Consider the following 21,193-nt stretch of genomic DNA (forward strand, 5'->3'; position numbering starts at 1 on the left):
TCTGCAGCTATGGGACCCACCAGTGTGATGAAGCAGTACCTCTGGTGTGCTGAATACTGGCACTGGCACAGAGAGGCTCTATGGCTGATGTGAATCTTCCTGACTGGACTACTTGGTGAGTTTCCCCAGAGCTGTTGAGCACACAGGCTTCCCCACCTACCCTGATTGCTCACCAGGCCATCGATGTCCTTTGTGGACATGGCTCCAGGTATCATACCGGAGACTCCTTAGAGTCGGAAGCGACCATTTATGATGGTCTAGTCTGACTCGCCCACAATGAACAGGGACATTCACAGCTAGATCAGGTTGCCCTGTGTGTCACCTTGGAAGGGACGGGGCATCCACCGCATCTCTGGGCAACCTGGTCCGCTGCGCAGGATCACAGAATGTCCTGGGTTGGAAGGGACCTCGAGGATCGTGAATCTCCAACCCCCCTGCTACATGCAGGGCCATCAACCTCCACATTTCATACTAGACCAGGCTGCCCAACCTGGCCTTGAACACCTCCAGGGACGGACGGGGCATCCACAGCCTCTCTGGGCAGCTGCTCCAGCACCTCACCGCTCTCTCTGTAAAGAACTTCCCCCTGGCGTCCAACCTAAATCTTCCCTCCCCCAGCTTAAAATGTTTCCCCTTGTCCCTTGCTGTGAAAGATATTTTCCTGATATCTAACCTAAATTTTCCCTTCTTCTTTCCTTTAGCTCCCCTTTGGGTATCGAAAGGCTGTTACCAGGTCACCTCGCAGCCTTCACTTCTCCGGGCTGAACAGCCCCAGCTCTCTCAGCCTGTCCTCACAGGTGAGGTGTTTGATCCTTCGGATCTTTTTTTTTTTCTTGTGGCCGTCCTCTGCATGTGCTCCAACGGGTCCGTGTCTCTTCTGCACTGAGGACTCTTCATATGGACACAGTACTCCAAGTGAGGCCTCTTCAGCACAGAGCAGAGGGGCAGGATCACCTCTTTTCACCTGCTGACCGCACATCTTTTGGTGCAGACCAGGATGTGGCTGGTTTTCTGGGCTGGGAGGGCACTTTGCTGGCTCGTGTACAGCTTGCCGTCCACCAGGTCTTTTGGGACAGGCCTAGGCTCAGCCCTTTCATCCCCCAGCATGTATCGGTAGTGGGGGGTTCTCTTGTCCCAGGTGCAAGACACTGCACCTGGATTTGTTGAAGCTGATGAGGTTTGTCTGTGCCCGCTGCTCGAGCCTGTTGAGGTCCCTGTGGTTGGCGTCCCGTCCCTCTGGTGTGTCACTGCTCCCCACAGCTTGGTGTTGCCAGCAAATTTTCTGAGGGTGCGCTCGATCCCGCTGGTGATGCCACTGATGAAGATATTGAAGAGTCTCAGCCCCAGCACGGACCCCTTTGAGATGCCATTCATCACCGATCGCCATCCAGACACGGAGCCGTTGGCTCCTGCACTCGATGCTGCAGCTGTTTCTTTGTCCATTGAACAGTCCGCTCACCGAATCCGTATCCTTCCAGTTTGGAAAGAAGGATGTTGTGTCAGAGGCCTTGCTGAAGTCCAGGTGGATGATATCAGTGGTTCTTCACTTGGCTATTGATGCAGTGACGCCATCACAGACGGCTGCTAGATCGGTCAGGCAGGATTTACCCTTGGTCCTCTGGGTGCTCCAACAGGTCCCTGTCTTTTCTGCACTAAGGACTCTACACCTGGGCGCGATCCCTACATATGGGATCACGTAGAATATCGTCTCAGATAAGGGAAACCACTTTACTTCACAAGTCCTACAGGAGCTAATGAGAACTCTAGAAATCAAGCGGGAGTTCCGTACTCACCGGCACCCTCCTTCTTCAGGGAAAGTAGGATGGATCGGTCAGATGCTGACAAAGCGCTTGTCAAAATGGATTTTAGAGACCAAATGACCATGGCCAAAGCGTTTACCTGTAGCCCTTCTCAGAATACGAACCGCTCCCAGAAAAGACTTGGGAGTATCAACGTATGAAGTGCTGTTTGGGTTGATGTACTTGGGAGGGAGAGGTGAGATGCCCTCTCTTGAAGCCAAGGATAAGTTTCCTAAGAACTACATACTCGGGTTGTCTGCTTCTCTGTTATCCCTCAAGGGACATGGACTGCTGTCTCGAGCTCCACCTCTGGAATTTCTAGTGCCCTCATTCCGTGCTGGAGGCTGGGTCCTAACACGCACGTGTAAGGAATCAAAGCTTCAGCCCGAGTGGGATGGACCATTTCAGGTGCTGCTGCAGTGGATGTCGTCTGCCTTGACTTCAGCAATGCTTTTGATACAGTCTCCCACGACATCCTGCATATGAAGCTGAGGAAGCGCGGGATAGATGAGTGGACGAGGTGGGCTGAGAACTGGCTTACTGGCTGAGCTCAGGGGGCGGTGATCGGCGGTGCGGAGTGCGGGTGGAGAGCTGTGAGTGGCGGTGCTCCTTGGGGGTTGGTTCTGGGTCTGGTTGTGAAAGGTAGGTTGTGTTTTTGCAGTAGAAGCTTTTAGCGTTTTCGGTACGTAGTATTGACCTTCACTGAACTTATAACCCTCTTGTGAAATAGCTGTTTTCCTTCCACTAAGAAAGCTGTTGAACAGAGTAGAAAGTTAAAGATTGGGGGCGTTCTGACTGGGGTAGAAGTGAGCCAGGTGCAAAACAAGGCAAAGATGCGGGGTGGAGAAAGAGAGCCCAGCACAGGACAGAACGCATGTGCTCACTCTTGGAAATATGGCCCTCGTATCTCCATGGAGAAGTACAAAACATACGAAAGAACAACGGGTCGGTAATGGACCTTATATGGAAATGTATCATAGCAACAGCATCGGGGAGAGTGTAAGCCTGAGACGCTCAACCAGTGAGTGCCAGGAGCGTGTTACCTGCGTTGGTTTTGGAGTATAGAACGGAATGAATTTCGCTGACTGCTGCACAGTCCCTCCCTCGCTAATAGGGGACGTGAGCCTGTTATTGCAATGACGAATAAACTTTGCTGCTATCACTGAGATCCTGGCCTAACCTGAAATTTTTGGCTTTGAGTGTTTCTCACAAACGTGGTGCCAAAACCAAATGTGGTTAATCAATTCAAGCCATGGCTTGGCTGCACGCATCTGCCCGCTTCGTACGAGGTTTTTCATTACCTCGGACGCTGGCTGAAAAAAATAGAGTAATAAAAATCTTGACAACATCAATTTGCTGGTTATTTATTTATTGACAAGTACCCCTAAGCACTGAGCGCAGGTTTGGTGGGTTTGTCGAGTATTTCCTTCGTTGTCTTTGTCGTCTTCCCTTCCCCCCTCTCCCTTCTGTGTTTATCCTCTGCCATCAAAAGAGAGAACGGGCTGGCGACGGCTTGGTGCAGACCCACAGCAGTCCTAGCGGCGAAGTGATTTCCGCCGTCTCTGGTGCCACCGCGTGGCCGATCGGCAAAAGTGCGTCGCAGTTGTTTCCGCGGTCTCTCGCGCCCCCTCGTGGCCAATCGGGGGAACTGCATCGAGGTTGTTTCAGCGGTCTCTGGTGCCCCCACGCGGTCAATCGGCAGAATTGCGGCAGCGTCGCTACGTCGCCGCAGGCAGCAGGGCGCGTGCGCGCAGGCACGCGGAAGTGGTGCTCGGTCCCCCGGGAAGTAGTGCGCATGCGCCACAAGCTTTCCAATCGCACACGTTTCTTCGAAGCCCTGAGATGCAGGTGAGCAGTCAATACTTGGACCGCCGGCTCCGCGACACTTTTCTCTCTTCCGATCCAGAATGCTCCTCGTCTGTTTCCTCGGGCGGTTTTATGCCCCGGTCTGCTTCGAGAACGTACTGAACGCGCTGCAAACGACGGCGCGTGCGTTTTGCGGCCGTGAGGAAAGCGTGCGTATTGCGGCGTCGAGGCTGGCGCGCGCGCAGAGCACGTGGCACACGCGCATTGCGGGGCACAGCCAGGCGCATGCGCCGTGGCGGGCAGAGTCCGGCGCATGCCCCGTTCGGAACAGAATCCAGTGCGTGCGTAGCGCTTTTTTTTTTCTTCTTCTTCTTTTTTTTTTTTTTAAACCACTGGCGCATGCGTCGTGCTTTCTCATGAATCGCGCGTCCGTACTCCGTGCTGTTGTCTCGAGAACCGCGCCTGCGTAGTGCGGTGCGGAGACTGCCGCGTGCGCGGTGCCTAGCTTGGCCCGTGCGCGTTGCTCTCGCGAGTCTTGCTTTTCCAGGAACGCTGCGGTGCAGGGCTGGGGCTGGAGCCCCAAACGTCTGCTCCTCCACCGCGGCGGCAAGCACGTTGGGTGCCACGAGGCGCTGAGGGGCAGCCGTGAGCCGACCCGGTCCGTTCCCGGGTGGGCTCGGGCATAAATCGGCGGAAATAGACGAGGGGCATCCTGGATTAGAAGGGGAAATTATCGCTGAGCCGGCGCTCCGAGAATCGGCTGCTTGCCCGTCCCCGCAGTGGTCTGTCGAAACAATTGCTATCTTTCAGTTGACGCGCGCGTGTTCGCTATTATCTGGAGGACCGATCACCATAGAGAGCGGCGGATTAGCGGCGCAGAGCGGTTAAAACGCCACTTCCGCGTTTCTACGCGCATGCGTTGTAGGCTTGCCGGCCTGAGCAGCGGGCAGCGGCAGTTCCGCGCATTGGCCACGAGGTGGCAGCAGAGACCGCGGGAAGAACTCCGGCGGCATTGCCGGGGACCCGCGGCGCAGGCCGTGGCGATCCGTTGTGCGTTGTGATGACGGGGGAAGAGCGCGAAGTTCGAAGCGGGGGGAAAAGACGAAGAAAACAAAGGGAAACTACTCCAGACCGCGGAAAGCTGTGCTAAGTGCTTATGAATATCTGTTAAAAAAGAAAACAGACTTGTTTTTGCCAGCATCCATTGCACTGTTTCTAAATATTCACATACCGAAATGTAACTGCCCAGCAAATTTAACGATAACAAAATAAAGCACTTTGGCAGAAAGCACAGGGCTATATTAACGTTTGCTCAGCCTCTGTCTTGTTCACATTTTAATGTATTGTTTTCCAAGGTCTTTCTTCAACTCCAGGTTTCATTTTTGGCTTTTTATTCTTTTTAATGCCATAAAACGGGTACTTTTAGGCCCTAGCAGGTCTACGCAGGCAGAGACAAAGTTGCAGTTCTGAGATTCTTGGGGACCGTTACATCATTTCCACAAAGATTAACAAAACCTGCAGTTCTCCACTTAAGTTTACAGATGGAAAACATGAATTCGGCTGCATGGAAAGAATCGATGTGTCACAGCTGCCATCGGCAGGACGGCCAGAGAGTTGTGCAGGTCCACTGCTTGCTCAGCTGCACCTTTCTATCTGCCCTTCTCTGGTCCTCCTGCAGCTGGACAGATAGCCCACAAGGGCACGGGGGACACAGACCCCCCCCCCCGGCCAGCTGCAGCAGTCGCTCCTGCCAGCGCTCCCTTTCCTCCCGACCATTCCCATTTTGCAGGCTGGTGCCCTGTGTGGCAGAGGAGGAGAGAGCTGTGGGCAGAAGGAAAACAGGGTGCTGGGATTCCTCCAGCCCGCTGCCAGATGTCTTCTCTGGCATGTTGGGGGTGGGCAGAGGACTGTGGGAGCAGCTTCGAGGCTCTGGGCAGGAGGGAAGGCAGCAAAGATGCAGCTTCAGGCAGCGGACTCTGAGCTGGAGCGGTGCAGCCAGGCACGGCTGCGCAGCTCACAGTCTGGACACACGGAAGAAGTTCGTCCAGCTGAGGGCTGCAGGGCTGTCCTTACCAAGCGCTCCCCCATGCTGCAGTTCTGCATGGGCACCGATTGCTCAAGCTCTTCCCACTGCAGGAGCTCAGAAGCGACAACAGCCCCGACCCCAAACCAGGCAGGTAATGACAACATACACACACAGATACACACCCAATACAGAATCTGGCACTCTACAGTCCTCCCAGAGCTTGTTGCTGCTTTTTAGGCTGCTCCACCGCTATTCTGTCCTTTTCCCTTCATTCCCCTATGTCTCGCCCCCTTCCTTCGCCCCGTGCCATCCCCATTCCTTTTTCAGGCTTCCTCCTTTCTTTCCTCACTTCCTTCCCCGTCCCTTCCCCCACAGGCAACGGCCTGTGTTCTGCTGCTGTTTCAGCTGACAATCCTGAAACCACACTTTTCAAAGACATTGGATCAGATCGCATACTGTCACTGATTTAAAAAAGAAAACAACAAGTGCAGTATTATGTACGGATAACAAACTCCTACCTGCTTGAAAAACAGTAGCAGCTCCTCATCCTGGAGTGTCACCATCACCCCCATGTTGGGCTGGCACTGCTCATCTGCCCCGCACTGCTGCTCAAACTCCTGGCACAGCCTGCCACCTCCTTGTGTCACCTCCACGTGCCACCTCCTCTTGCCTCTGTAGTTCTGACCCCATGCGTCAACCCCATGTCCCTCCGTGTCCCCCCATGTCCCTGTGTCCCCATGTGCCCTCTCATGTCCCCTCAAGTCCCCCCTCGCCCCCTGACCCGCTTTGCTCCATGCCGATGTTGTCGGCTTGAGGACAGGGACGGGGATGCCTGTGGGAGCGGAGTCCGGGGAGACGTTGCTGGCCATGCGCAGTGGGGTGATGGAGTCCTCGGGGCATGGCTGTGACAGTGGGGTGAGGGTAGCACCCCACAAGTGGGGATCATTGCCCCCAAAATGGGGCTTGTGCCCCCTGCATGTGGGCAAGTTGTACGGGGAGTGCGTTCTGGAGATGCTTTGTCTGTTCTCCAGATCTGCAGTGATTTCAGCAATCCCACATCGTGCTGCAGCAGAAATGGGTCCTGCGGTACGTCAGCGATCTGTGACTTGAGGAGCGCAGGGGCTGCACGAAGTACGCACGCTGCAGCCTCCCTACTTCTTTGGGGTTTGGGATTGATGTTGCAGCCCAAGGGCTACACAGTGCCTTACAGGCAGGTGCCAGCTTCACCCACTGAGGACACCAAATCGTAAAATATTTTCACGATGGTCTTTAATCGCTGCGTGAGTAGGTAATGCACATTTCTCACTGGGGAGCCATAAGCTGACCCTGACAGTTTGGCAAACAGCACTCGCTCCACTCACACCGTAATCACAGCCTTTTCGCTGCACACGCGGCTTCTCAGCATCTTGCTGCAGCAGTATGAAAATCTGTGCTCTCCTACCTATGAGAAATTTTATCAGTTGCCTTTGAGGACATCTGACTGGAATCAAAATATGTGGGCCATCCTTGCTCATTCAGTGATAAACTTCCCCTTGCCAGACAGGCAGACCCAATTCACTTTTTTTTTTTTTTTTTATTTTTTATTCATGACGTGATGGGAACTTTGAGATCACAGCCTGAAGCAGTGATGGAGCATCTGGTGAGGGGTGGTGCAGCACTGCAAGCACAGGTGGAAGCAATGCAGCTGTGGGACCAGGTGGGGCTGAGCCTGGCTCCACCCCTCCCTCACCTCATTTAAGGGCTGGCAGCCCCCAAGGCAGTGTCTTTCCCTGGAGCCTGCCTGCTGTGGACTGTTGGGTGAGTGCTCTTTCCTGGAAAGAGGCAACTGATTTTTGTTCTATGCTGTAGGGCTTTGATCTTTGCCCTCTGATCTGAGGGCATCCGAAGCTGGACTGGAGCAGCTATGTCTGCTATGCTTGTTCTTATTTTTCTTTTCATTTCTTTTCTTAAGGGAGTGAAGGGGTTATCTTCCTTTCTCCAAACTGGTAATGGAGGGGCTGACGTACATTCCTTTCTTTTGCTCTTGTCTCATTCCTGGAATGCTTCAGTCAGTCCCAAGATAATGCTGGTTGACTGACTGAGCATTACAACTCTGGAAATGCCTGGAGCTAATGCGCTTTTCCGTAAAGGGATCCTGTGTTCTCCAGGTTTCCTCTGCAACTCTTCTTAAGTTCAGTACCTTCTTGTGAAGTCTCTGTTCCCTCTTTCATGATTCTCATTGCCTAATCTCCAACCTGAGACTCCAAACTCGGTTTGTCTGCTACCACGTTGTCCCAATCCATTTCATGACGCGTACCCTCTGCATCCCCCTCCACGTTCCCTCTGTGACCTCGTGTCCCGTCTGTGTCCTCCCTGTGTCCTCTGCCCACGTCCCCTCTGTGTCTCCTGTGCCACGTATTAATTCCGCTCATGCTGAGTATTGTTTAAGGGCACGTATTTAAACTATGTTCCGTTTCTCTTTGGATCCCGTTCTGTTTTGCAGCACGATGGGGTTTAAGGGTTCCCGGGGCTCCTCTGGTTAGTGGTTTAAGCACTGTGAAATCTGTGCAGCGGATAATGAAATGCCACGAATCCCTTGTTCGTGCATCGCTTGTATGCAGGTGGGTTTTGCGATGGCTGTGGGACGCTCACTTAAAGATGGAATGGGGGTCACAAGGGGCTCGCCGTGCTCCCTGGGCCCGATAAGCTTCCGGCCCAATAAGCGTCGTGGCTAGTAGTAGGGTGAGGTGCATGTATCGGGCTGGGACCTGAGCTTAAGAAAACCCCCGGCCCCAGTGGCCGTTTTCTTCATCCGCACGTAGTGTAATACAGTCTCCACTACTTGAGCATACTGAACACGAGTATTCTGTTGCTGTTTTGTCTGGTTCTCTCCTAGACCTCCCTTACAAATTTGTCAGTAGTAACAGATGTCAGGGCACAGTTCTCAGAGCACGCTGTGGCCGACCACCCCAGGGTCCTAAGGTTCTTTCTGTTTTTATGGCAGACCTGGCTTCGTATTCATAGGAAACAAAGGATTGTCTTCTACTGGACCACTTCATCTGGATTGCCCCAGGTATCTCCATCCCAATTGTCAGGGGATGCTGTTAGTTTCCTAGTCTGTATGATAGCCAATCTCCCCACCCCTCTTCCTTCCATCCCCTGACCGCCATTCAATAGCTAGCTCTGCAGCTATGGGACCCACCAGTGTGATGAAGCAGTACCTCTGGTGTGCTGAATACTGGCACTGGCACAGAGAGGCTCTATGGCTGATGTGAATCTTCCTGACTGGACTACTTGGTGAGTTTCCCCAGAGCTGTTGAGCACACAGGCTTCCCCACCTACCCTGATTGCTCACCAGGCCATCGATGTCCTTTGTGGACATGGCTCCAGGTATCACACTGGAGACTCCTTAGAGTCGGAAGCGACCATTTATGATGGTCTAGTCTGACTCGCCCACAATGAACAGGGACATTCACAGCTAGATCAGGTTGCCCTGTGTGTCACCTTGGAAGGGACGGGGCATCCACCGCATCTCTGGGCAACCTGGTCCACTGCGCAGGATCACAGAATGTCCTGGGTTGGAAGGGACCGCGAGGATCGTGAATCTCCAACCCCCCTGCTACATGCAGGGCCATCAACCTCCACATTTCATACTAGACCAGGCTGCCCAGGGCCCCATCCAACCTGGCCTTGAACACCTCCAGGGACGGACGGGGCATCCACAGCCTCTCTGGGCAGCTGCTCCAGCACCTCACCGCTCTCTCTGTAAAGAACTTCCCCCTGGCGTCCAACCTAAATCTTCCCTCCCCCAGCTTAAAATGTTTCCCCTTGTCCCTTGCTGTGAAAGATATTTTCCTGGTATCTAACCTAAATTTTCCCTTCTTCTTTCCTTTAGCTCCCCTTTGGGTATCGAAAGGCTGTTACCAGGTCACCTCGCAGCCTTCACTTCTCCGGGCTGAACAGCCCCAGCTCTCTCAGCCTGTCCTCACAGGTGAGGTGTTTGATCCTTCGGATCTTTTTTTTTTTTTCTTGTGGCCGTCCTCTGCATGTGCTCCAACGGGTCCGTGTCTCTTCTGCACTGAGGACTCTTCATATGGACACAGTACTCCAAGTGAGGCCTCTTCAGCACAGAGCAGAGGGGCAGGATCACCTCTTTTCACCTGCTGACCGCACATCTTTTGGTGCAGACCAGGATGTGGCTGGTTTTCTGGGCTGGGAGGGCACTTTGCTGGCTCGTGTACAGCTTGCCGTCCACCAGGTCTTTTGGGACAGGCCTAGGCTCAGCCCTTTCATCCCCCAGCATGTATCGGTAGTGGGGGGTTCTCTTGTCCCAGGTGCAAGACACTGCACCTGGATTTGTTGAAGCTGATGAGGTTTGTCTGTGCCCGCTGCTCGAGCCTGTTGAGGTCCCTGTGGTTGGCGTCCCGTCCCTCTGGTGTGTCACTGCTCCCCACAGCTTGGTGTTGCCAGCAAATTTTCTGAGGGTGCGCTCGATCCCGCTGGTGATGCCACTGATGAAGATATTGAAGAGTCTCAGCCCCAGCACGGACCCCTTTGAGATGCCATTCATCACCGATCGCCATCCAGACACGGAGCCGTTGGCTCCTGCACTCGATGCTGCAGCTGTTTCTTTGTCCATTGAACAGTCCGCTCACCGAATCCGTATCCTTCCAGTTTGGAAAGAAGGATGTTGTGTCAGAGGCCTTGCTGAAGTCCAGGTGGATGATATCAGTGGTTCTTCACTTGGCTATTGATGCAGTGACGCCATCACAGACGGCTGCTAGATCGGTCAGGCAGGATTTACCCTTGGTCCTCTGGGTGCTCCAACAGGTCCCTGTCTTTTCTGCACTAAGGACTCTACACCTGGGCGCGATCCCTACATATGGGATCACGTAGAATATCGTCTCAGATAAGGGAAACCACTTTACTTCACAAGTCCTACAGGAGCTAATGAGAACTCTAGAAATCAAGCGGGAGTTCCGTACTCACCGGCACCCTCCTTCTTCAGGGAAAGTAGGATGGATCGGTCAGATGCTGACAAAGCGCTTGTCAAAATGGATTTTAGAGACCAAATGACCATGGCCAAAGCGTTTACCTGTAGCCCTTCTCAGAATACGAACCGCTCCCAGAAAAGACTTGGGAGTATCAACGTATGAAGTGCTGTTTGGGTTGATGTACTTGGGAGGGAGAGGTGAGATGCCCTCTCTTGAAGCCAAGGATAAGTTTCCTAAGAACTACATACTCGGGTTGTCTGCTTCTCTGTTATCCCTCAAGGGACATGGACTGCTGTCTCGAGCTCCACCTCTGGAATTTCTAGTGCCCTCATTCCGTGCTGGAGGCTGGGTCCTAACATGCACGTGTAAGGAATCAAAGCTTCAGCCCGAGTGGGATGGACCATTTCAGGTGCTGCTGCAGTGGATGTCGTCTGCCTTGACTTCAGCAATGCTTTTGATACAGTCTCCCACGACATCCTGCATATGAAGCTGAGGAAGCGCGGGATAGATGAGTGGACGAGGTGGGCTGAGAACTGGCTTACTGGCTGAGCTCAGGGGGCGGTGATCGGCGGTGCGGAGTGCGGGTGGAGAGCTGTGAGTGGCGGTGCTCCTTGGGGGTTGGTTCTGGGTCTGGTTGTGAAAGGTAGGTTGTGTTTTTGCAGTAGAAGCTTTTAGCGTTTTCGGTACGTAGTATTGACCTTCACTGAACTTATAACCCTCTTGTGAAATAGCTGTTTTCCTTCCACTAAGAAAGCTGTTGAACAGAGTAGAAAGTTAAAGATTGGGGGCGTTCTGACTGGGGTAGAAGTGAGCCAGGTGCAAAACAAGGCAAAGATGCGGGGTGGAGAAAGAGAGCCCAGCACAGGACAGAACGCATGTGCTCACTCTTGGAAATATGGCCCTCGTATCTCCATGGAGAAGTACAAAACATACGAAAGAACAACGGGTCGGTAATGGACCTTATATGGAAATGTATCATAGCAACAGCATCGGGGAGAGTGTAAGCCTGAGACGCTCAACCAGTGAGTGCCAGGAGCGTGTTACCTGCGTTGGTTTTGGAGTATAGAACGGAATGAATTTCGCTGACTGCTGCACAGTCCCTCCCTCGCTAATAGGGGACGTGAGCCTGTTATTGCAATGACGAATAAACTTTGCTGCTATCACTGAGATCCTGGCCTAACCTGAAATTTTTGGCTTTGAGTGTTTCTCACAAACGTGGTGCCAAAACCAAATGTGGTTAATCAATTCAAGCCATGGCTTGGCTGCACGCATCTGCCCGCTTCGTACGAGGTTTTTCATTACCTCGGACGCTGGCTGAAAAAAATAGAGTAATAAAAATCTTGACAACATCAATTTGCTGGTTATTTATTTATTGACAAGTACCCCTAAGCACTGAGCGCAGGTTTGGTGGGTTTGTCGAGTATTTCCTTCGTTGTCTTTGTCGTCTTCCCTTCCCCCCTCTCCCTTCTGTGTTTATCCTCTGCCATCAAAAGAGAGAACGGGCTGGCGACGGCTTGGTGCAGACCCACAGCAGTCCTAGCGGCGAAGTGATTTCCGCCGTCTCTGGTGCCACCGCGTGGCCGATCGGCAAAAGTGCGTCGCAGTTGTTTCCGCGGTCTCTCGCGCCCCCTCGTGGCCAATCGGGGGAACTGCATCGAGGTTGTTTCAGCGGTCTCTGGTGCCCCCACGCGGTCAATCGGCAGAATTGCGGCAGCGTCGCTACGTCGCCGCAGGCAGCAGGGCGCGTGCGCGCAGGCACGCGGAAGTGGTGCTCGGTCCCCCGGGAAGTAGTGCGCATGCGCCACAAGCTTTCCAATCGCACACGTTTCTTCGAAGCCCTGAGATGCAGGTGAGCAGTCAATACTTGGACCGCCGGCTCCGCGACACTTTTCTCTCTTCCGATCCAGAATGCTCCTCGTCTGTTTCCTCGGGCGGTTTTATGCCCCGGTCTGCTTCGAGAACGTACTGAACGCGCTGCAAACGACGGCGCGTGCGTTTTGCGGCCGTGAGGAAAGCGTGCGTATTGCGGCGTCGAGGCTGGCGCGCGCGCAGAGCACGTGGCACACGCGCATTGCGGGGCACAGCCAGGCGCATGCGCCGTGGCGGGCAGAGTCCGGCGCATGCCCCGTTCGGAACAGAATCCAGTGCGTGCGTAGCGCTTTTTTTTTTCTTCTTCTTCTTTTTTTTTTTTTTAAACCACTGGCGCATGCGTCGTGCTTTCTCATGAATCGCGCGTCCGTACTCCGTGCTGTTGTCTCGAGAACCGCGCCTGCGTAGTGCGGTGCGGAGACTGCCGCGTGCGCGGTGCCTAGCTTGGCCCGTGCGCGTTGCTCTCGCGAGCCTTGCTTTTCCAGGAACGCTGCGGTGCAGGGCTGGGGCTGGAGCCCCAAACGTCTGCTCCTCCACCGCGGCGGCAAGCACGCTGGGTGTCACGAGGCGCTGAGGGGCAGCCGTGAGCCGACCCGGTCCGTTCCCGGGTGGGCTCGGGCATAAATCGGCGGAAATAGACGAGGGGCATCCTGGATTAGAAGGGGAAATTATCGCTGAGCCGGCGCTCCGAGAATCGGCTGCTTGCCCGTCCCCGCAGTGGTCTGTCGAAACAATTGCTATCTTTCAGTTGACGCGCGCGTGTTCGCTATTATCTGGAGGACCGATCACCATAGAGAGCGGCGGATTAGCGGCGCAGAGCGGTTAAAACGCCACTTCCGCGTTTCTACGCGCATGCGTTGTAGGCTTGCCGGCCTGAGCAGCGGGCAGCGGCAGTTCCGCGCATTGGCCACGAGGTGGCAGCAGAGACCGCGGGAAGAACTCCGGCGGCATTGCCGGGGACCCGCGGCGCAGGCCGTGGCGATCCGTTGTGCGTTGTGATGACGGGGGAAGAGCGCGAAGTTCGAAGCGGGGGGAAAAGACGAAGAAAACAAAGGGAAACTACTCCAGACCGCGGAAAGCTGTGCTAAGTGCTTATGAATATCTGTTAAAAAAGAAAACAGACTTGTTTTTGCCAGCATCCATTGCACTGTTTCTAAATATTCACATACCGAAATGTAACTGCCCAGCAAATTTAACGATAACAAAATAAAGCACTTTGGCAGAAAGCACAGGGCTATATTAACGTTTGCTCAGCCTCTGTCTTGTTCACATTTTAATGTATTGTTTTCCAAGGTCTTTCTTCAACTCCAGGTTTCATTTTTGGCTTTTTATTCTTTTTAATGCCATAAAACGGGTAGTTTTAGGCCCTAGCAGGTCTACGCAGGCAGAGACAAAGTTGCAGTTCTGAGATTCTTGGGGACCGTTACATCATTTCCACAAAGATTAACAAAACCTGCAGTTCTCCACTTAAGTTTACAGATGGAAAACATGAATTCGGCTGCATGGAAAGAATCGATGTGTCACAGCTGCCATCGGCAGGACGGCCAGAGAGTTGTGCAGGTCCACTGCTTGCTCAGCTGCACCTTTCTATCTGCCCTTCTCTGGTCCTCCTGCAGCTGGACAGATAGCCCACAAGGGCATGGGGGACACAGACCCCCCCCCCCCGGCCAGCTGCAGCAGTCGCTCCTGCCAGCGCTCCCTTTCCTCCCGACCATTCCCATTTTGCAGGCTGGTGCCCTGTGTGGCAGAGGAGGAGAGAGCTGTGGGCAGAAGGAAAACAGGGTGCTGGGATTCCTCCAGCCCGCTGCCAGATGTCTTCTCTGGCATGTTGGGGGTGGGCAGAGGACTGTGGGAGCAGCTTCGAGGCTCTGGGCAGGAGGGAAGGCAGCAAAGATGCAGCTTCAGGCAGCGGACTCTGAGCTGGAGCGGTGCAGCCAGGCACGGCTGCGCAGCTCACAGTCTGGACACACGGAAGAAGTTCGTCCAGCTGAGGGCTGCAGGGCTGTCCTTACCAAGCGCTCCCCCGTGCTGCAGTTCTGCATGGGCACCGATTGCTCAAGCTCTTCCCACTGCAGGAGCTCAGAAGCGACAACAGCCCCGACCCCAAACCAGGCAGGTAATGACAACATACACACACAGATACACACCCAATACAGAATCTGGCACTCTACAGTCCTCCCAGAGCTTGTTGCTGCTTTTTAGGCTGCTCCACCGCTATTCTGTCCTTTTCCCTTCATTCCCCTATGTCTCGCCCCCTTCCTTCGCCCCGTGCCATCCCCATTCCTTTTTCAGGCTTCCTCCTTTCTTTCCTCACTTCCTTCCCCGTCCCTTCCCCCACAGGCAACGGCCTGTGTTCTGCTGCTGTTTCAGCTGACAATCCTGAAACCACACTTTTCAAAGACATTGGATCAGATCGCATACTGTCACTGATTTAAAAAAGAAAACAACAAGTGCAGTATTATGTACGGATAACAAACTCCTACCTGCTTGAAAAACAGTAGCAGCTCCTCATCCTGGAGTGTCACCATCACCCCCATGTTGGGCTGGCACTGCTCATCTGCCCCGCACTGCTGCTCAAACTCCTGGCACAGCCTGCCACCTCCTTGTGTCACCTCCACGTGCCACCTCCTCTTGCCTCTGTAGTTCTGACCCCATGCGTCAACCCCATGTCCCTCCGTGTCCCCCCATGTCCCTGTGTCCCCATGTGCCCTCTCATGTCCCCTCAAGTCCCCCCTCGCCCCCTGACCCGCTTTGCTCCATGCCGATGTTGTCGGCTTGAGGACAGGGACGGGGATGCCTGTGGGAGCGGAGTCCGGGGAGACGTTGCTGGCCATGCGCAGTGGGGTGATGGAGTCCTCGGGGCATGGCTGTGACAGTGGGGTGAGGGTAGCACCCCACAAGTGGGGATCATTGCCCCCAAAATGGGGCTTGTGCCCCCTGCATGTGGGCAAGTTGTACGGGGAGTGCGTTCTGGAGATGCTTTGTCTGTTCTCCAGATCTGCAGTGATTTCAGCAATCCCACATCGTGCCGCAGCAGAAATGGGTCCTGCGGTACGTCAGCGATCTGTGACTTGAGGAGCGCAGGGGCTGCACGAAGTACGCACGCTGCAGCCTCCCTACTTCTTTGGGGTTTGGGATTGATGTTGCAGCCCAAGGGCTACACAGTGCCTTACAGGCAGGTGCCAGCTTCACCCACTGAGGACACCAAATCGTAAAATATTTTCACGATGGTCTTTAATCGCTGCGTGAGTAGGTAATGCACATTTCTCACTGGGGAGCCATAAGCTGACCCTGACAGTTTGGCAAACAGCACTCGCTCCACTCACACCGTAATCACAGCCTTTTCGCTGCACACGCGGCTTCTCAGCATCTTGCTGCAGCAGTATGAAAATCTGTGCTCTCCTACCTATGAGAAATTTTATCAGTTGCCTTTGAGGACATCTGACTGGAATCAAAATATGTGGGCCATCCTTGCTCATTCAGTGATAAACTTCCCCTTGCCAGACAGGCAGACCCAATTCACTTTTTTTTTTTTTTTATTTTTTATTCATGACGTGATGGGAACTTTGAGATCACAGCCTGAAGCAGTGATGGAGCATCTGGTGAGGGGTGGTGCAGCACTGCAAGCACAGGTGGAAGCAATGCAGCTGTGGGACCAGGTGGGGCTGAGCCTGGCTCCACCCCTCCCTCACCTCATTTAAGGGCTGGCAGCCCCCAAGGCAGTGTCTTTCCCTGGAGCCTGCCTGCTGTGGACTGTTGGGTGAGTGCTCTTTCCTGGAAAGAGGCAACTGATTTTTGTTCTATGCTGTAGGGCTTTGATCTTTGCCCTCTGATCTGAGGGCATCCGAAGCTGGACTGGAGCAGCTATGTCTGCTATGCTTGTTCTTATTTTTCTTTTCATTTCTTTTCTTAAGGGAGTGAAGGGGTTATCTTCCTTTCTCCAAACTGGTAATGGAGGGGCTGACGTACATTCCTTTCTTTTGCTCTTGTCTCATTCCTGGAATGCTTCAGTCAGTCCCAAGATAATGCTGGTTGACTGACTGAGCATTACAACTCTGGAAATGCCTGGAGCTAATGCGCTTTTCCGTAAAGGGATCCTGTGTTCTCCAGGTTTCCTCTGCAACTCTTCTTAAGTTCAGTACCTTCTTGTGAAGTCTCTGTTCCCTCTTTCATGATTCTCATTGCCTAATCTCCAACCTGAGACTCCAAACTCGGTTTGTCTGCTACCACGTTGTCCCAATCCATTTCATGACGCGTACCCTCTGCATCCCCCTCCACGTTCCCTCTGTGACCTCGTGTCCCGTCTGTGTCCTCCCTGTGTCCTCTGCCCACGTCCCCTCTGTGTCTCCTGTGCCACGTATTAATTCCGCTCATGCTGAGTATTGTTTAAGGGCACGTATTTAAACTATGTTCCGTTTCTCTTTGGATCCCGTTCTGTTTTGCAGCACGATGGGGTTTAAGGGTTCCCGGGGCTCCTCTGGTTAGTGGTTTAAGCACTGTGAAATCTGTGCAGCGGATAATGAAATGCCACGAATCCCTTGTTCGTGCATCGCTTGTATGCAGGTGGGTTTTGCGATGGCTGTGGGACGCTCACTTAAAGATGGAATGGGGGTCACAAGGGGCTCGCCGTGCTCCCTGGGCCCGATAAGCTTCCGGCCCAATAAGCGTCGTGGCTAGTAGTAGGGTGAGGTGCATGTATCGGGCTGGGACCTGAGCTTAAGAAAACCCCCGGCCCCAGTGGCCGTTTTCTTCATCCGCACGTAGTGTAATACAGTCTCCACTACTTGAGCATACTGAACACGAGTATTCTGTTGCTGTTTTGTCTGGTTCTCTCCTAGACCTCCCTTACAAATTTGTCAGTAGTAACAGATGTCAGGGCACAGTTCTCAGAGCACGCTGTGGCCGACCACCCCAGGGTCCTAAGGTTCTTTCTGTTTTTATGGCAGACCTGGCTTCGTATTCATAGGAAACAAAGGATTGTCTTCTACTGGACCACTTCATCTGGATTGCCCCAGGTATCTCCATCCCAATTGTCAGGGGATGCTGTTAGTTTCCTAGTCTGTATGATAGCCAATCTCCCCACCCCTCTTCCTTCCATCCCCTGACCGCCATTCAATAGCTAGCTCTGCAGCTATGGGACCCACCAGTGTGATGAAGCAGTACCTCTGGTGTGCTGAATACTGGCACTGGCACAGAGAGGCTCTATGGCTGATGTGAATCTTCCTGACTGGACTACTTGGTGAGTTTCCCCAGAGCTGTTGAGCACACAGGCTTCCCCACCTACCCTGATTGCTCACCAGGCCATCGATGTCCTTTGTGGACATGGCTTCAGGTATCATACCGGAGACTCCTTAGAGTCGGAAGCGACCATTTATGATGGTCTAGTCTGACTCGCCCACAATGAACAGGGACATTCACAGCTAGATCAGGTTGCCCTGTGTGTCACCTTGGAAGGGACGGGGCATCCACCGCATCTCTGGGCAACCTGGTCCACTGCGCAGGATCACAGAATGTCCTGGGTTGGAAGGGACCGCGAGGATCGTGAATCTCCAACCCCCCTGCTACATGCAGGGCCATCAACCTCCACATTTCATACTAGACCAGGCTGCCCAGGGCCCCATCCAACCTGGCCTTGAACACCTCCAGGGACGGACGGGGCATCCACAGCCTCTCTGGGCAGCTGCTCCAGCACCTCACCGCTCTCTCTGTAAAGAACTTCCCCCTGGCGTCCAACCTAAATCTTCCCTCCCCCAGCTTAAAATGTTTCCCCTTGTCCCTTGCTGTGAAAGATATTTTCCTGGTATCTAACCTAAATTTTCCCTTCTTCTTTCCTTTAGCTCCCCTTTGGGTATCGAAAGGCTGTTACCAGGTCACCTCGCAGCCTTCACTTCTCCGGGCTGAACAGCCCCAGCTCTCTCAGCCTGTCCTCACAGGTGAGGTGTTTGATCCTTCGGATCTTTTTTTTTTTTTCTTGTGGCCGTCCTCTGCATGTGCTCCAACGGGTCCGTGTCTCTTCTGCACTGAGGACTCTTCATATGGACACAGTACTCCAAGTGAGGCCTCTTCAGCACAGAGCAGAGGGGCAGGATCACCTCTTTTCACCTGCTGACCGCACATCTTTTGGTGCAGACCAGGATGTGGCTGGTTTTCTGGGCTGGGAGGGCACTTTGCTGGCTCGTGTACAGCTTGCCGTCCACCAGGTCTTTTGGGACAGGCCTAGGCTCAGCCCTTTCATCCCCCAGCATGTATCGGTAGTGGGGGGTTCTCTTGTCCCAGGTGCAAGACACTGCACCTGGATTTGTTGAAGCTGATGAGGTTTGTCTGTGCCCGCTGCTCGAGCCTGTTGAGGTCCCTGTGGTTGGCGTCCCGTCCCTCTGGTGTGTCACTGCTCCCCACAGCTTGGTGTTGCCAGCAAATTTTCTGAGGGTGCGCTCGATCCCGCCGGTGATGCCACTGATGAAGATATTGAAGAGTCTCAGCCCCAGCACGGACCCCTTTGAGATGCCATTCATCACCGATCGCCATCCAGACACGGAGCCGTTGGCTCCTGCACTCGATGCTGCAGCTGTTTCTTTGTCCATTGAACAGTCCGCTCACCGAATCCGTATCCTTCCAGTTTGGAAAGAAGGATGTTGTGTCAGAGGCCTTGCTGAAGTCCAGGTGGATGATATCAGTGGTTCTTCACTTGGCTATTGATGCAGTGACGCCATCACAGACGGCTGCTAGATCGGTCAGGCAGGATTTACCCTTGGTCCTCTGGGTGCTCCAACAGGTCCCTGTCTTTTCTGCACTAAGGACTCTACACCTGGGCGCGATCCCTACATATGGGATCACGTAGAATATCGTCTCAGATAAGGGAAACCACTTTACTTCACAAGTCCTACAGGAGCTAATGAGAACTCTAGAAATCAAGCGGGAGTTCCGTACTCACCGGCACCCTCCTTCTTCAGGGAAAGTAGGATGGATCGGTCAGATGCTGACAAAGCGCTTGTCAAAATGGATTTTAGAGACCAAATGACCATGGCCAAAGCGTTTACCTGTAGCCCTTCTCAGAATACGAACCGCTCCCAGAAAAGACTTGGGAGTATCAACGTATGAAGTGCTGTTTGGGTTGATGTACTTGGGAGGGAGAGGTGAGATGCCCTCTCTTGAAGCCAAGGATAAGTTTCCTAAGAACTACATACTCGGGTTGTCTGCTTCTCTGTTATCCCTCAAGGGACATGGACTGCTGTCTCGAGCTCCACCTCTGGAATTTCTAGTGCCCTCATTCCGTGCTGGAGGCTGGGTCCTAACACGCACGTGTAAGGAATCAAAGCTTCAGCCCGAGTGGGATGGACCATTTCAGGTGCTGCTGCAGTGGATGTCGTCTGCCTTGACTTCAGCAATGCTTTTGATACAGTCTCCCACGACATCCTGCATATGAAGCTGAGGAAGCGCGGGATAGATGAGTGGACGAGGTGGGCTGAGAACTGGCTTACTGGCTGAGCTCAGGGGGCGGTGATCGGCGGTGCGGAGTGCGGGTGGAGAGCTGTGAGTGGCGGTGCTCCTTGGGGGTTGGTTCTGGGTCTGGTTGTGAAAGGTAGGTTGTGTTTTTGCAGTAGAAGCTTTTAGCGTTTTCGGTACGTAGTATTGACCTTCACTGAACTTATAACCCTCTTGTGAAATAGCTGTTTTCCTTCCACTAAGAAAGCTGTTGAACAGAGTAGAAAGTTAAAGATTGGGGGCGTTCTGACTGGGGTAGAAGTGAGCCAGGTGCAAAACAAGGCAAAGATGCGGGGTGGAGAAAGAGAGCCCAGCACAGGACAGAACGCATGTGCTCACTCTTGGAAATATGGCCCTCGTATCTCCATGGAGAAGTACAAAACATACGAAAGAACAACGGGTCGGTAATGGACCTTATATGGAAATGTATCATAGCAACAGCATCGGGGAGAGTGTAAGCCTGAGACGCTCAACCAGTGAGTGCCAGGAGCGTGTTACCTGCGTTGGTTTTGGAGTATAGAACGGAATGAATTTCGCTGACTGCTGCACAGTCCCTCCCTCGCTAATAGGGGACGTGAGCCTGTTATTGCAATGACGAATAAACTTTGCTGCTATCACTGAGATCCTGGCCTAACCTGAAATTTTTGGCTTTGAGTGTTTCTCACAAACGTGGTGCCAAAACCAAATGTGGTTAATCAATTCAAGCCATGGCTTGGCTGCACGCATCTGCCCGCTTCGTACGAGGTTTTTCATTACCTCGGACGCTGGCTGAAAAAAATAGAGTAATAAAAATCTTGACAACATCAATTTGCTGGTTATTTATTTATTGACAAGTACCCCTAAGCACTGAGCGCAGGTTTGGTGGGTTTGTCGAGTATTTCCTTCGTTGTCTTTGTCGTCTTCCCTTCCCCCCTCTCCCTTCTGTGTTTATCCTCTGCCACCAAAAGAGAGAACGGGCTGGCGACGGCTTGGTGCAGACCCACAGCAGTCCTAGCGGCGAAGTGATTTCCGCGGTCTCTGGTGCCACCGCGTGGCCGATCGGCAAAAGTGCGTCGCAGTTGTTTCCGCGGTCTCTCGCGCCCCCTCGTGGCCAATCGGGGGAACTGCATCGAGGTTGTTTCAGCGGTCTCTGGTGCCCCCACGCGGTCAATCGGCAGAATTGCGGCAGCGTCGCTACGTCGCCGCAGGCAGCAGGGCGCGTGCGCGCAGGCACGCGGAAGTGGTGCTCGGTCCCCCGG

General features: G+C 53.5%; 1 long non-coding RNA gene across 2 annotated transcripts; it reads left to right on the forward strand.

Annotated features, from left to right (window-relative positions):
• The first annotated feature begins 16,008 nt into the window (after positions 1-16,008).
• Positions 16,009-20,872, forward strand: LOC149916684 (uncharacterized). Of its 2 annotated transcripts, XR_016469861.1 has the most exons (4): positions 16,009-16,233; positions 16,919-17,036; positions 17,420-17,488; positions 18,311-20,872. It is a non-coding gene; the product is annotated as an uncharacterized LOC149916684 (long non-coding RNA). The 2 variants fall into 2 exon arrangements; XR_016469860.1 differs by having other exon boundaries at positions 16,009-17,036.
• Positions 20,873-21,193: the final 321 nt, after the last annotated feature.

Source organism: Phasianus colchicus, chromosome 10 (assembly GCF_987193195.1).
Source record: "Phasianus colchicus chromosome 10, bPhaCol1.hap1.1, whole genome shotgun sequence".
NCBI classification, from domain to species: Eukaryota; Metazoa; Chordata; class Aves; order Galliformes; family Phasianidae; genus Phasianus; species Phasianus colchicus.